Source organism: Rhinatrema bivittatum, chromosome 7 (assembly GCF_901001135.1).
Source record: "Rhinatrema bivittatum chromosome 7, aRhiBiv1.1, whole genome shotgun sequence".
NCBI lineage: Eukaryota > Metazoa > Chordata > Amphibia > Gymnophiona > Rhinatrematidae > Rhinatrema > Rhinatrema bivittatum.
The window spans coordinates 185,230,438-185,243,225 of record NC_042621.1 but is presented as its reverse complement, the minus strand read 5'-3'; positions in this window follow the sequence as shown (position 1 = coordinate 185,243,225).

Here is a 12,788-nt window from a genome sequence, read left to right as displayed (position 1 = left end):
ATATTGCCTCTCATTTTCATAAATCCTGCCCAAACTCCTCCCTAATCCCTCCCATTCTCAAAATTTGCATTTGTGCCACACGCTACCGTTCTTTATCGCATGTGTTATGGCGCTAACGCATGCGTTAATGCATTATCATGTGTGTTAATGCCATAATGCATTTTGATGAATGACCCTGTAAGAGACTAATATATACCATGCAAGCGAACAGTTAAAGTTGCTGAGAAAAAAAGTTGTCTTCCCAGCTCTGTGTATAGCAGTTCTTGCTAAAAGTTAATTTTATTGCTGGAAAATAGAAACTGATGTTAAAATAACAGTGTTTTAGTAGAAATGCGCTTACTGCCAAGTTAGGCCATGCTACTCTACAGCTTTCTTTATTTTACCTCGAGCCTATAAACTATTGTTTGTCCTTCCTTGCAAATAATCAGTGAAGCTCATGTCCCAATATGTCTGCCTTGCATCATTTGGTTACATGAGCACACTGTTTCCCAATTTAAGTTGTCTCAGTTGCCCGATTGCATCATACTTCTTTTTAAACCTCTCTACCATGGCAATCGCTGGAGAAAACGACGCCCTGGGCAAGGGTTGCTTTTGGCACCTCTCCTTCCCTTTTGCATGTTCCTGTGCTCCCAGATCAACAGCTTGATTCAAAAGAGCAGTGCGGCGCCGACCCCAGCTTGGCACCCCAGGCAGTTGTCCTGCGGGAGCACCCCCATGAGACAGCCTGCTCTCCAGTTTTAGCTCTACTTGCTTTGTTTTATATAAGCCTCAGTGACTAGCAAAGAAATTAAAGCAACTTGGATTTTTCTATGCTCTTATTTTCAGTTCCATGAACACACAGGAACATTTGCCTCTGCAAATACTCTTATCTTAGAGGTAGGTTCCTCCCAGGAAAGTCATATGGAAGCTTAAAAACAAGATTGGAAGAGTGTGCTCCATGGAATAAACATCATTTCTAAAGGCAATCTTTACCTCCAGCTGTCATTTGTGTAGGACAAAAGTGACACCCTTGAAATCTATTCCATATCTGACCCTACCCCAAATCATTTTTTGAGGGTTATTTGTGTCAGGAGTATATGGTGAGTACTTTGCAAGGCAAGTTATGCATGTATAGGGACAGTGTGTGGAAGGGTATGTGTGTGGAAGGGGGTGCTTGTACAATGGAATTGTTTTATTTTGGGATGTGTGTGTGATGTGGTTTGTGCATGAAGTGGGTGGGTTTCTTTCAGATGATTCATGTGCGTTAAGGATAAGGAATGTGTGTGTTTTGGGGAGGTGATGTGGGGATGTGTGTGGAGGGGGGGGGGGAGGTTTCTGATGGGCGAGGTGTGGGATGTGTACGTGTGGGAGTTTAGGGTGTGAGTAGGGTAAACGTAGATATGTTTGGGTGTTTTTAGGGGTGTCTGAAGGATGTAAGTTTGTGTATGTGTGATGAATTTGGTGTGTGTGTATTTTGGGGATATTGTGTTTGGGAGATGTGTGGGTGGTGGTCATTTGTGTGGAGGAGTGGTATAGGGAGTGCTTGGAAGGGTTAGGAATATAGAGTGGCTGGGAGACTGGATGGTGCGTATATGGTTGAGCACATGAGGGGCTGATGTATGTGCAAGTGGAAGATGTTTTTGGGGCTGTTGTGTTACAGAGCCTTTATGTTTAAGGGGAAGTCATGACTGTTGGAGGATGTGGGGAACACTTAAGTACGTACGTGTGTGTGTGTGTGTGTGTGTGTGTGTGTGTGTGTGTGTTTGTGCAGAAGCATGTATGTGAGTGAGGGGGAGGGAAGTGTATGTGCTCCACCCGCTGGATCGTCCTACTATTCTCCTGTTTTAATTTTTTTTATCAACATAAGCAATGACATTTACTCAAATTCTTATGGCCTGGATTGGCCACTATTGGACACAGGATGCTGGGCTTGATGGACCCTTGGTCTGACCCAGTATGGCATGTTCTTATGTTCTTAACTGCAGAACAAAAACACACACACACACATACACACACACACCCACACACACACAGTGGTGACAGTGGCTATCACCATATGCCAGCAAAGTGAGTTCAAGCAACTGACAACACCGCCATGTGTCCCATTACCTGAAAGTACACCCCTTCCATCTGTGGCATCCACTCTGTCCATACCATGCAGGGGTGGCCATCTCAGACAGCCATGGATCAGAGGTGGGAAGGTTGGATAGGGGAGTCCTACCTTGGGTACGAAGAGACTGCTTTATGAATATCCCTCCAATTTTCCATTCATTGACTTCTGTAAAAGATTTACGGCGCAACTGCTGCACCCTTGTCTCTACTGCAACACCTGTCTTGCAAACTGTTCATATCATCTTAGATCAGACAAGACAAAGACCACATGCAGTGCAAGGTTTCAACACAGTCCTGGCATTTGATTGGAACTTGAGGGTTGGACCTGTTCTATAACTGCAAAATTGTGCCTTATGCACTACAATTCCTAACCCTTCCAACCCTTCCAAGCACTCCTTATACCACATACTAAAGAGTATCTTGGGGAGATACCCATTCCGGAGAAGGTTTTCATGGCTAATGATTCAGATGGACTGAACCAAATCACGGTGAACCTAGAAGATGTGGTAGGCCTGACTGATAAAGTGAAGAGTAGTAAATCACCTGGACCAGATGGTATACACCCCAGGGTTCTAAAGGAACTAAAAAATGAAATTTAAGACCTATTAGTAAAGATTTGTAACCTATCATTAAAATCATCCATTGTACCTGAAGACTGGAGGATAGCAAATGTAACCCCAATATTTAAAAAGGGCTCCAGGGCGATCTGGGAAACTACAGACCAGTTAGCCTGACTTCAGTGCCAGGAAAAATAGTGGAAAGTGTTCTAAGCACCAAAATCACAGAACATATAGAAAGACATGGTTTAATGGAAAAAAGTCAGCCTGGCTTTACCCAAGGCAAGTCTTGCCTCACAAATCTCCTTCACTTTTTTGAAGGAGTTAATAAACATGTAGATAAAGGTGAACCGATAGATGTAGTGTACTTTGATTTTCAGAAAGTGTTTGATAAAGTTCCTCATGAGAGGCTTCTAGGAAAAGTAAAAAGTCATAGTATAGGTGGAGATGTCCTTTCGTGGATTACAAACTGGCTAAAAGACAGGAAACAGAAAGTAGCATTAAATGGACAATTTTCACAGTGGAAGGGATTGGGCAGTGGAGTGCCTCAGGGATCTGTATTGGGACCCTTACTTTTCAATATATTTATAAATGATCTGGAAAGAAATACGATGAGGTAATCAAATTTGCAGATGATACAAAATTGTTCAGAGTAGTTAAATCACAAGCAGATTGTGATAAATTGCAGGAAGACCTTGTGAGACTGGAAAATTGGGCAACAAAATGGCAGATGAAATTTAATGTGGATAAGTGCAAGGTGATGCATATAGGAAAAAATAACCCATGCTATATAGTTACACAATGTTAGGTTCCATATTGGGTGCTACCACCCAAGAAAGAGATCTAGGCTTCATAGTGGATAACACATTGAAATTGTCGGTTCTGTGTGCTGCGGCAGTCAAAAAAGCTAACAGAATGTTGGGAATTATTAGAAAGGGAATGGTGAATAAAATGGAAAATGTTATAATGCCTCTGTATCGCTCCATGGTGAGACCCCACCTTGAATACTGTGTACAATTCTGGTTGACGCATCTCAAAAAAGATATAAATTGCGATGGAGAAGGTACAGAGAAGGGTGACCAAAATGATAAGGGGAATGGAACAGCTCCCCTATGAGGAAAGGCTAAAGAGGTTAGGACTTTTCAGCTTGGAGAAGAGATGGCTGAGGGGGGATATGATAGAGGTTTTTAAAATCATGAGAGGTCTAGAACGGGTAGATGTGAATCGGTTATTTAGTCTTTCAGATAATAGAAAGACTAGGGGGCACTCCATGAAGTTAGCTTGTGGCACATTTAAACCTAATCAGAGAAAGTTCTTCTTCACTCAACGCACAATTAAACTCTGGAATTTGTTGCCAGAGGATGTGGTTATTGCAGTTAGTGTAGCTGGGTTTAAAAAAGGATTGGATAAGTTCTAGGAGGAGAAATCCAACCTGCTATTAATTAAGTTGACTTAGAAAATAGCCACTGCTATTACTAGCAACGGTAACATGGGATAGACTTAGTTTTTGGGAACTTGCCAGGTTCTTATGGCCTGGATTGGCCACTGTTGGAAACAGGATGCTGGGCTTGATGGACCCTTGGTCTGACCCAGTATGGCATGTTCTTATGTTCTTAGAAGACAGCATACATGCTGATTTCAATGTGCCTGCTAAAGTCTAATTTGCATGCAATATTTCTTCATTTTAGATATACCATTCAGAGGAGGAAGTGCAATAATGGCATCATAACACTCACAGGTGAAGGCTGGGAAAATATAGAGGCTGACAAGGAGAAAGTGGAATTGCTTAACAAATATTTCTGTTCCATGTCACTGAAGGAGTAGGACCCCTAAAAACATGGAGTAGAGCTACAATTAGGAATGTAAATGAGTTAGACCTCAAACAATGTTCAAAAGACTGTGCTCATGAAAAGCTAGTAATATTAAAATTAGATAAGACAATTGGGCCGGACAAGATACAACCAAAGATATTAAGGGAACTTAGAGAAGTTGTGGCAGGTACGCTGTCTGACCTTTCTAGTGCTTCTTTAGTGTTGAGAATGGTTCCAAAGGATTGGAGGCAGGCAGAGATGGTTCCTTTTCACAAAGGTAAGAAATAGAAACTATAGGCTGGTTAATCTGACCTCGGTGGTGAGAAAATTAATGGAATCACTGCTAAAAGAGAAGATAGTGCAGTTTCTGGAATCGAATGGATTACAGGAGTCGGGGCAGACAAATCCAATCAATTTCTTTGGCTGGGTGACCAGAGAATTATATTAGGGAAGAGTGCTAGATGCAGTGTACTTGGATTTCAGTAGGCCTTTGACAGAGTTTCCACAAAGATGACTTATAAACAAACTGAGCACTCTTAAGTATGGGACATATCTTTTTTGCAGATGATAACAAAATCTGCAACAGGATAGACACCCTAGAAGTATAGAAACAAGAGGAGGCATTTAATGAAGTTTGAGGAATAGTCTAGAATCTGGGGGCTAAGATTTATTGTTAAAAAATGCAGGATCAAGAATTTGGGTTGCAAAATCCCAAAGGAGCAGTAAAGTTTAGTGGGTGAAGTTCTTTTGTGTGCAAAACAGGAGTGGGATCCGGGAGTGATTAACTGATCATATTGGATAATCTTAAAATGGCCAAATAAATAGATAAGTGATGGCAAAATCCAGAAGGATTCTTGGGGGCACAGGGAAAGGAATAGTCAGTTGGTTAAAGAAGGTGACTTTAGCTCTGGTAAAACATCATTTGGGCAGCTACTAAAACAGTCAGCAGTCCTCATAATAAAGCATATGGGGACAACTTTAAAAGATCTAAATATGTATATCCTGGAGAAAAGGAGGGAAAGGGGAGATATGTTAGACATTTAAATACCTTCACGTTATCAATGCACAGGGGGCAGGCCTCTTTCAGCAGAAAGGAGGCTCTGGAACAAGGGGCTATGTGATGAGGGTGAAAACGGGCAGACTCAGGAAGAATGAGAGAGGCCGATATTCAGCACGGCTTGTCCTGTTAAATCTGATTTAAAATCCTGTCATGCTAACCAGTCCCAAGACAGCTGGATAACATGTTACCAGCTAAAATGTTATCTGGTTAGCTCGGGATGGGGAAGAAGGATTCCAGGGCAGAGCCGGTTATCCAGCTAACTTACCTCTAGATTCATCATTCTGCTATATTTATAGTAGAATGATGAGTCACGAAAAAAAGGGCGGGGGGGGGGGAGGGCGATAGTGGACAGCCAGCCACATCACGGTGGTGGTGTGTTTTTGCCCTCCGTGGTGCAGCGGCACCGCACACTATCGCCCCCATGGCGCCACTGGAAATGGTGTAGTTATTTCCCACGGTGCTGCCAGCAATAATGTGGAAAAACATTATCGACCGCAGGGCTACCGGGAGATAACTCCACCAAACCCCGCCCACACTCCTCCCCTTCCCCTAATTTAAATAATACTGCCGGCATGTGACCAGCATCGCATGCGGTAGGGCCTTATCACACATTGCAAAATAATGACTGACCCTACAATGCCAATTTACTATAGTTGGGTAACTTTAGCAGTACTGAAATTATCTGGTTAACTTTAAGATAGCCAGGTACTGTGTATTGAATCCTGAAAAAGTTAGCTGGATAAATTTATCGGGCTAACTTTGCTGGCCAGACTGCAGTTGAAAATATACTTCTAAGAAAATATTTCTTTACAGAAAGGGTGGTAGATACATGGAACAGTCTCTGTGGAGGTGATGGAGATGAGAACAGTATTGGAATTCAGGAGAAAATGGGGCAAGCAGAGAGATAGGAAGGTACTATAAAGCCGATGAGAAGATGTGGATGGGCTGTGTGGTCTTTATCTACCATCATGTTCTATGTTTCTGTTTGCATGTGGGAACACACTAACATCCTCAGGGACTCCTTCAGCTTGCATGCTAAGACCTTAGTGTGTAGTTCGCTGTTCTGAGTGACGCTAAACAGCCTTAGTGTGCATGGTAAGCATTAGAAGAAAAGCTCCCATGCGTTTGCCCGAGCTTCCCTGTAATCTAATTATAGCTTGCCTCATGAGCTGTAGCAAGAGGTTATTAGTTAATTATATTAATCTCGTACACCATGCTATAAATTTAGATGTCATTTCAGAATCGGAAAAGGCACAATAAAATGTTAAGCAGTAATATCAATGATAATTTATGAAACAGAGTAAACTGAAATATAAAAATGTCTGTTAAAGGAATGTTTTTTGAGTGCCACTAGATGTAAGGATAAAGCCTCCCCAACCCCCAGCACACACATACACACACACACACACACAATACTCGGCACATAATAGGTGCTTTGAAGTAACAAGATCAACAGGTCAAGAGATGGCAAGATGGTAAGTATTATAAAAGAAAGTGACAGCATTTCAAAAATAACTTTATATACTTAAACTGCACTGGGCCAGTCCAGCACTGCCAGTATCAGCCATCAAAAGCTTGGGGTGGCTGAGTGAGGGCTGATGGTCTGAGGTATGCGGTGGCAGGGGATATGCAAGCAGTGCAGTCACACACACTGCCGGCAGCATGGGGCACAGTGCTTGCAGTTGGTGGCAGCAGAACTGCAGCACTGGCAGGGAATGGGAGCAATCTAACAACTTTTCTCCAAGAACAGGGGCTGAAGCATTAAAAGTGCATGGTATGCGTGCACACCCACAGATCCTGGGCACCTGATGCAATATGTAAATTAGTGCCTGCACTAAAAAAGAGGCACAAGGGAAACATTGTACATCCCTAGCGCTCAAAAGCACTGTGCGCCCTGGAGAGATGGCTGTGCATGAGATAGGAAATGGATGCTCAGTACGAGCATCTGCTTTATCCCTCTCAGATAACTCCCATGCCCAATATACATGCACGCCTGCAGTCTGTATATTGTGTGTTATATTGTGGGCCCACAATTTTTTTTTGTTATTGAGCCCTTCCTTTTTTTGTAAATTTCAATCCCCTCAAGCAGTGGATCTTAGAATCAGAACGATACTAAGTAGGAGGTGTTGCATGTCCTGGTCGCGCTAGTGCCACAGCAGGCCTGCTCACCTTGCTCAGGCAGGTCCAGGTCCATCCTACCTTGCAGCCACAGCCAGCTCCTGTAGCCCGCGGCGCTCCATGGCATCCCCAGGCCCGTCGGGGAATTCAGATTTGCAGCGCTCCTCTTGCCATGGCTCAGCGTCCTCCTCAATGTCGGCCCTGCCCCTAGGCATGCGCGGACCGCTCGGCCCTTTAAAGGGCGGTGCCCGATGATGACATCAATTAACCATTGTATATAAGGCGAGGCCCTGTCCCCAGAACCTCACCTTGGCAATCGGGTCGACACCTTCGGTGTAGCTAGTTTGCTGTTCCTCGTCCCTGTGTTCTCCTGCTTCCTGGTTCCAGAGTTCCTGCATTCCTGTCTTGTTCCAGTGCTCCTGCGTTCCCGTGGTCCTCTCTGTGTTGCAATGTCTCTCCTGCCTCCTACTCCAAGCTCCTCTCCTTGTCGTACCTTCTCGGACTTACTCACGGTACTGACCTCTGCTTGCCTGACTACTTTGACCACTGCCTGGAACTGACCACTGCCTGCCTTCTGACCAAGTTTGACTGCCGCCTGGAACTGACCTTTGCTTGTTTGAGTTCGTATGAACTGACCCTTGCTTTAGCTGACCATCCTCGGACTGATACCCTGGCTTTGACCCTTGTGGTACACTCGGATACTCTGTTTGCTCCTGTGACAACCAGACCAGCCTGCTCGGACTCTGACCACGGCCTACCTTCAACTAGACCAATAGGCGCGGCCTATCTCACCCAGAGGACCTTCACTTCCTGTTTCCTTCTGGAGGTCTCCGGTGATCCTGGTCTAGCCCATCCTATCTTCACCAGCCGCGCACCTTTGATCGTGATGGGCACACCTCTCCGCTACCTCTCTGGGAGACCCTCGGAGGCCCACCTATGTCAAGGCGGTCCGGGTACCCAAGGGCTCAACCTGCGGAAAGCCCAGATTGCTATTGGCGAAGCTCCAGCTAGCCTCTGTCTCCTTGTGTGCTCCGCCTCCTGGTGGCAGGCGCTCTCTGGGTCTGACCAGAGAGCCGTACCAATCCTGCACCAGGCCAAGGGTACACCTCCAGCGCAACAGGAGGAACCACTGACAGTAGGATTTTTTTTGTTTTTTTTCTAGAGTCCTTGGCTCGCCTTATGACAACGCCAACTCCGGTGCTGGCGTTAAGTTTGCCACGTTAACGAGTGTGTGCTGGGTGTCAGGGGGTTTTCTGCATTGGGGGCCATAGATAATAGCCTCATCTACATGGCATTTACATGTGATGCTATTAGGTGCTACATGCGTTTTTGGACGCACTAATCCTCTTATTGCATCAGGAATTATTTTAGCACATCCAGCCGCACGTTAAGCTGTGCACGAGGCTGAGCGTACAGTATTGCATCAGCCCTAGAATGTCTGTGGGAAAATATTTTTAATAGTGGTGCAGGAAGAATTAAAATATGCGACTGCAAAATGATATAGTGTCAAATATTTGGTCCATGAAGCAGAGCAGCTCCAGATTCAAAACGCACAAGAACTCAGTCAAGCAGATGCTTTTCTAATGCCCATGGGTAGAGGCTTAGGGCCTCATTTTCTAAAGTACCGCAGGCCTGCGGTACTTTAGAAAACTGCGGTAATGAGGGGTGGGGGGCCGGTCCTGCGCTAGCCGGCAGCGATCGCTCCTCCGCAATGTGATCGCTGCCGGCATCGCGCCCAATAACTCCACCATAGAAGGTGGAGTTATTGGGCGCAAAATAGGCAGCGAAAAGGCCCTTACGTTTTCGCTGTCCGCGGCGGCGGCGCAGAGTCGGCCTTGGTGATGCCTCCTCTTCCGGGGCCGACTCCGCCCCAGTGAGGGTAGCGCAGGTGTGCGCTACCTGCGATAGCCTTGGAAAATAAGGCCCTTAGTCAGGTTGACTACTTAAGGACTCGTTTCTTACGGGTTTGCACCACTTTTTCTCTGGTGCAAAACTTGTACCAGATTTATAGCAATGGTAAATTCCCACAGTTATTCTCAAAGGGGAACACGCTGCTACAAACATTTAATAAGTCAGCCCTTCTGCGTTTCGCGTTTAGCAAACCAAACATCTGTTTTACCCAATTATCTTTAACTGTGTGTTGAGCTGTTACATCATTTTATTAAACTGGTATACTTACATGACTACATTGCTATGCTTTTTAAATCTCTTCTAATTTCTTCTCCTGTTTTTCCACAAAAAAACTGAATTTTATGAAATGCTATTAGGTTTCTAATATCTAATTACACACTTGATATACTATTTTGACTCTTAGAAAAGGGGTCATCAAAAAAATAACTGAGTTAGGGAGATTATGTTGTTTTCCCATATTTTGTTGACTCAGAAACAGCACAATTGTGCATGTGTGCATCTGTTTTGCTCAGTATTGTTAATGCTCCTATATAAAGATCTCTTCCTTAACTTTTATCCCATCCAGCTCCCATTCAGGAATCTTCATGCACAGCCTCCAAGATGTTATTAAATTCCTCCTGCTTTTCTCCTTGAATGAAATTTCTTCAGTAGGTCAATATAAAACCTTTATACCAATTCTCTTTTGCTTGACCCTTTCTCTGTGGTGCCAAGCTCTACTTGAGCAGCACTAATTCCCGAACAGCCCAAGGAGATCCCTGAACCAATAAGTCATTTCATAGAAAAGAAACATAGAAATGATGGCAGAAAAGGACCGATGGTCCAGCCAGTCTGCCCAGCAAGCGTCCCATGGTAGTATCTGCCGCGCCGTGCAGGTTACCCCTATGTATCAGTCAATGCTGCTTCATGTGCTTTGCTTATGGACTTGGCTGTAGAAGCAGTCCTGTGGTTTTTGTTTCCTTAATGTCTGCGCATCAGTACCCCAGAGTGTAAAAAAGTCATGGCTCATGTTGGTTGTCTCTGAATCCAAATTCCTCTCTCCCTCCACCCCCAACCCCCCTCCCTTGAAGCAGCGAGCAATGTTGCACTTGCATCAAAAGCATCAAGGCTTATTATTATTGAGAGTAGTAATCCATGCCTTCTATTAAGGGTAGTAACTGCTGCTCTGTTCAGGTAACTCCCTTGCTTATCAGTTTCCCAAACTGTAAAAAAATTGGGGCCCCCGTTGGTTGCTGTCTAAATCCAATTCCCCTTTTCCCAGGCCTTCATACATTGTAAGGTGCTAGAAAAAGAATGTGTGGTGTCTGCCAGAGGAAACATCTGCATTTGCAAACAGGAGACTTGCCATTCTTCAGATATCTCAGAGATTTTGACATTTATTGGTCTATCTTTAAGCGGCTGATGCACTTACCTGTGTGGAGCAAAGTTCCATGCAAAACAGCCACGAATCCATGGTAAATACTGCTGATTAGCATATTGCCTCCTTTAAGAGCCTTTTCAAACCAATCTAAAAAGTCTGTAGGTAACCCAGAGGTTCATTTAATTGGTTTGTGGGTCTCTTTTAAAGAGGTAACCAGTACCCTCATGGCTATTCATGTGTTCTTCTGTTAGGCCTTTTCACAAACATATTTTCATCAACACACTCTTTTGTTTTATTATAAGTCACAAGCCTAATAGCTGAATACATTTTATAGCACATATGCCAGCCCCTGAAAGCTACCAGAAGAGAAGAAATAAGAGTAATTGAAATTCAATGGGTGTGGCACTCTTTATTTAAGATAATTGTGTTTCCCTAAAAGCAAGAAAGTGCCCTTTAGGATAATGTTTTAAAATATGAATTTGTCTGTTTCTTATTTCTCTCTCTGATGATTTCATTCGTAGGCATTTTTTTTTTTAGTTACAAGGAATTATTTCAGTCATAAGCACTGAATGAAGACAGAGCCCAGAATCTTTTATTTCATTGTTATAACACATTTTAGCATCACTAACAATATGGGTACTGCTGGTACTCTGAGTGGAAACTTAATATTTTCATAATGTTAAAAATAAATAATATTCTTCTCCTCAAACTTTCAAATTACTGCACATACTTTTCTCATTTTTATGACAAACAAATGGAGAGTTTAGTCTACCTAATCCTCACTTATTTGACCCTTACCGATATAGAAATACCATTAAATCTTATACCATCTACTTATCATCTAAGAACTTGAGTGCTCAATTCAGCCCCAAAGGTTTGGCCTTCCACTTGGCAAATAGCAGACAAATTTAGAGTTTTCTGAAATATCAACTATTGTAAGAGGGGATATTCACAACGTTATGCATGCAGTTTGGAAATAAAGGTTTTAGAAAGATCTGAAAAATCAAAGTGCACAAGAGGCAAATACTACAGTGCTCTCCAATACAGGGCTCCACTTAGCATGTGATCGCACCCCTAATGGTGCTATTCAGCTTTTATATATTCTCCCAAGTCCTCTATCCTGAAGAGATGTACTCCTGTTCACAAAAGGGCTAGGCCTGGATGGCCTTCCTTTTGCTCACATACCCTAACATTCTTTCTTGTAGGAGGGGAAAATTATTTCTTTTTCTCTTCCTCCCATGGAAAATCATGGGAGTCAACCCATGCCACTTAATATTTCCTTCAAACTCTTGTCATTTCTCATTGGAATGTAATTGAAAAAGTGTCAGAAAAGGGTTACGGGGAAAAAGTCCCTTTTGGGAGCTTTTCTTGGCACTTTAAAAGAGACAGTATCTGTGATCACTGCAAGTGCCTCCACACATGTCTGTTGAAAAGCAGCTTTGATAGTCCCTGCCCTTCATTAACCACAGGAGTACCCCCCCCCCATTCATACATCACCTTCACACTCATTCTCATGCCTACACTACCAGAACGTGCACTCACACTCCAGCAAGAGAAAGAGTAGAGGGTGGCCATGTCCCGAGGAAGGGGATTATGCAGCAGCTGCCCCACCTCCAAGGAGCTGCTGTCTCATTCTCTTTATGCTGCTGCTGCCAGTTGGAGAACATGAGCATGTCTGGGTGAGAAAAAAAAAAAAAAAAAAAGGAACACTCACTCAGGATGCAGCACAGACAACACAGAAAGCAGCTGCTGCAAAGCAGGAAAGTATACTTCCAAAAACGGACATCTCTTTACCTCCCAAGCAAACCCTAGAGAGAGCATGCATGCATCCCCTGATGGTATGCCCTAGTTTGCCACACTGAACACACTGGGCATTTGGAGAG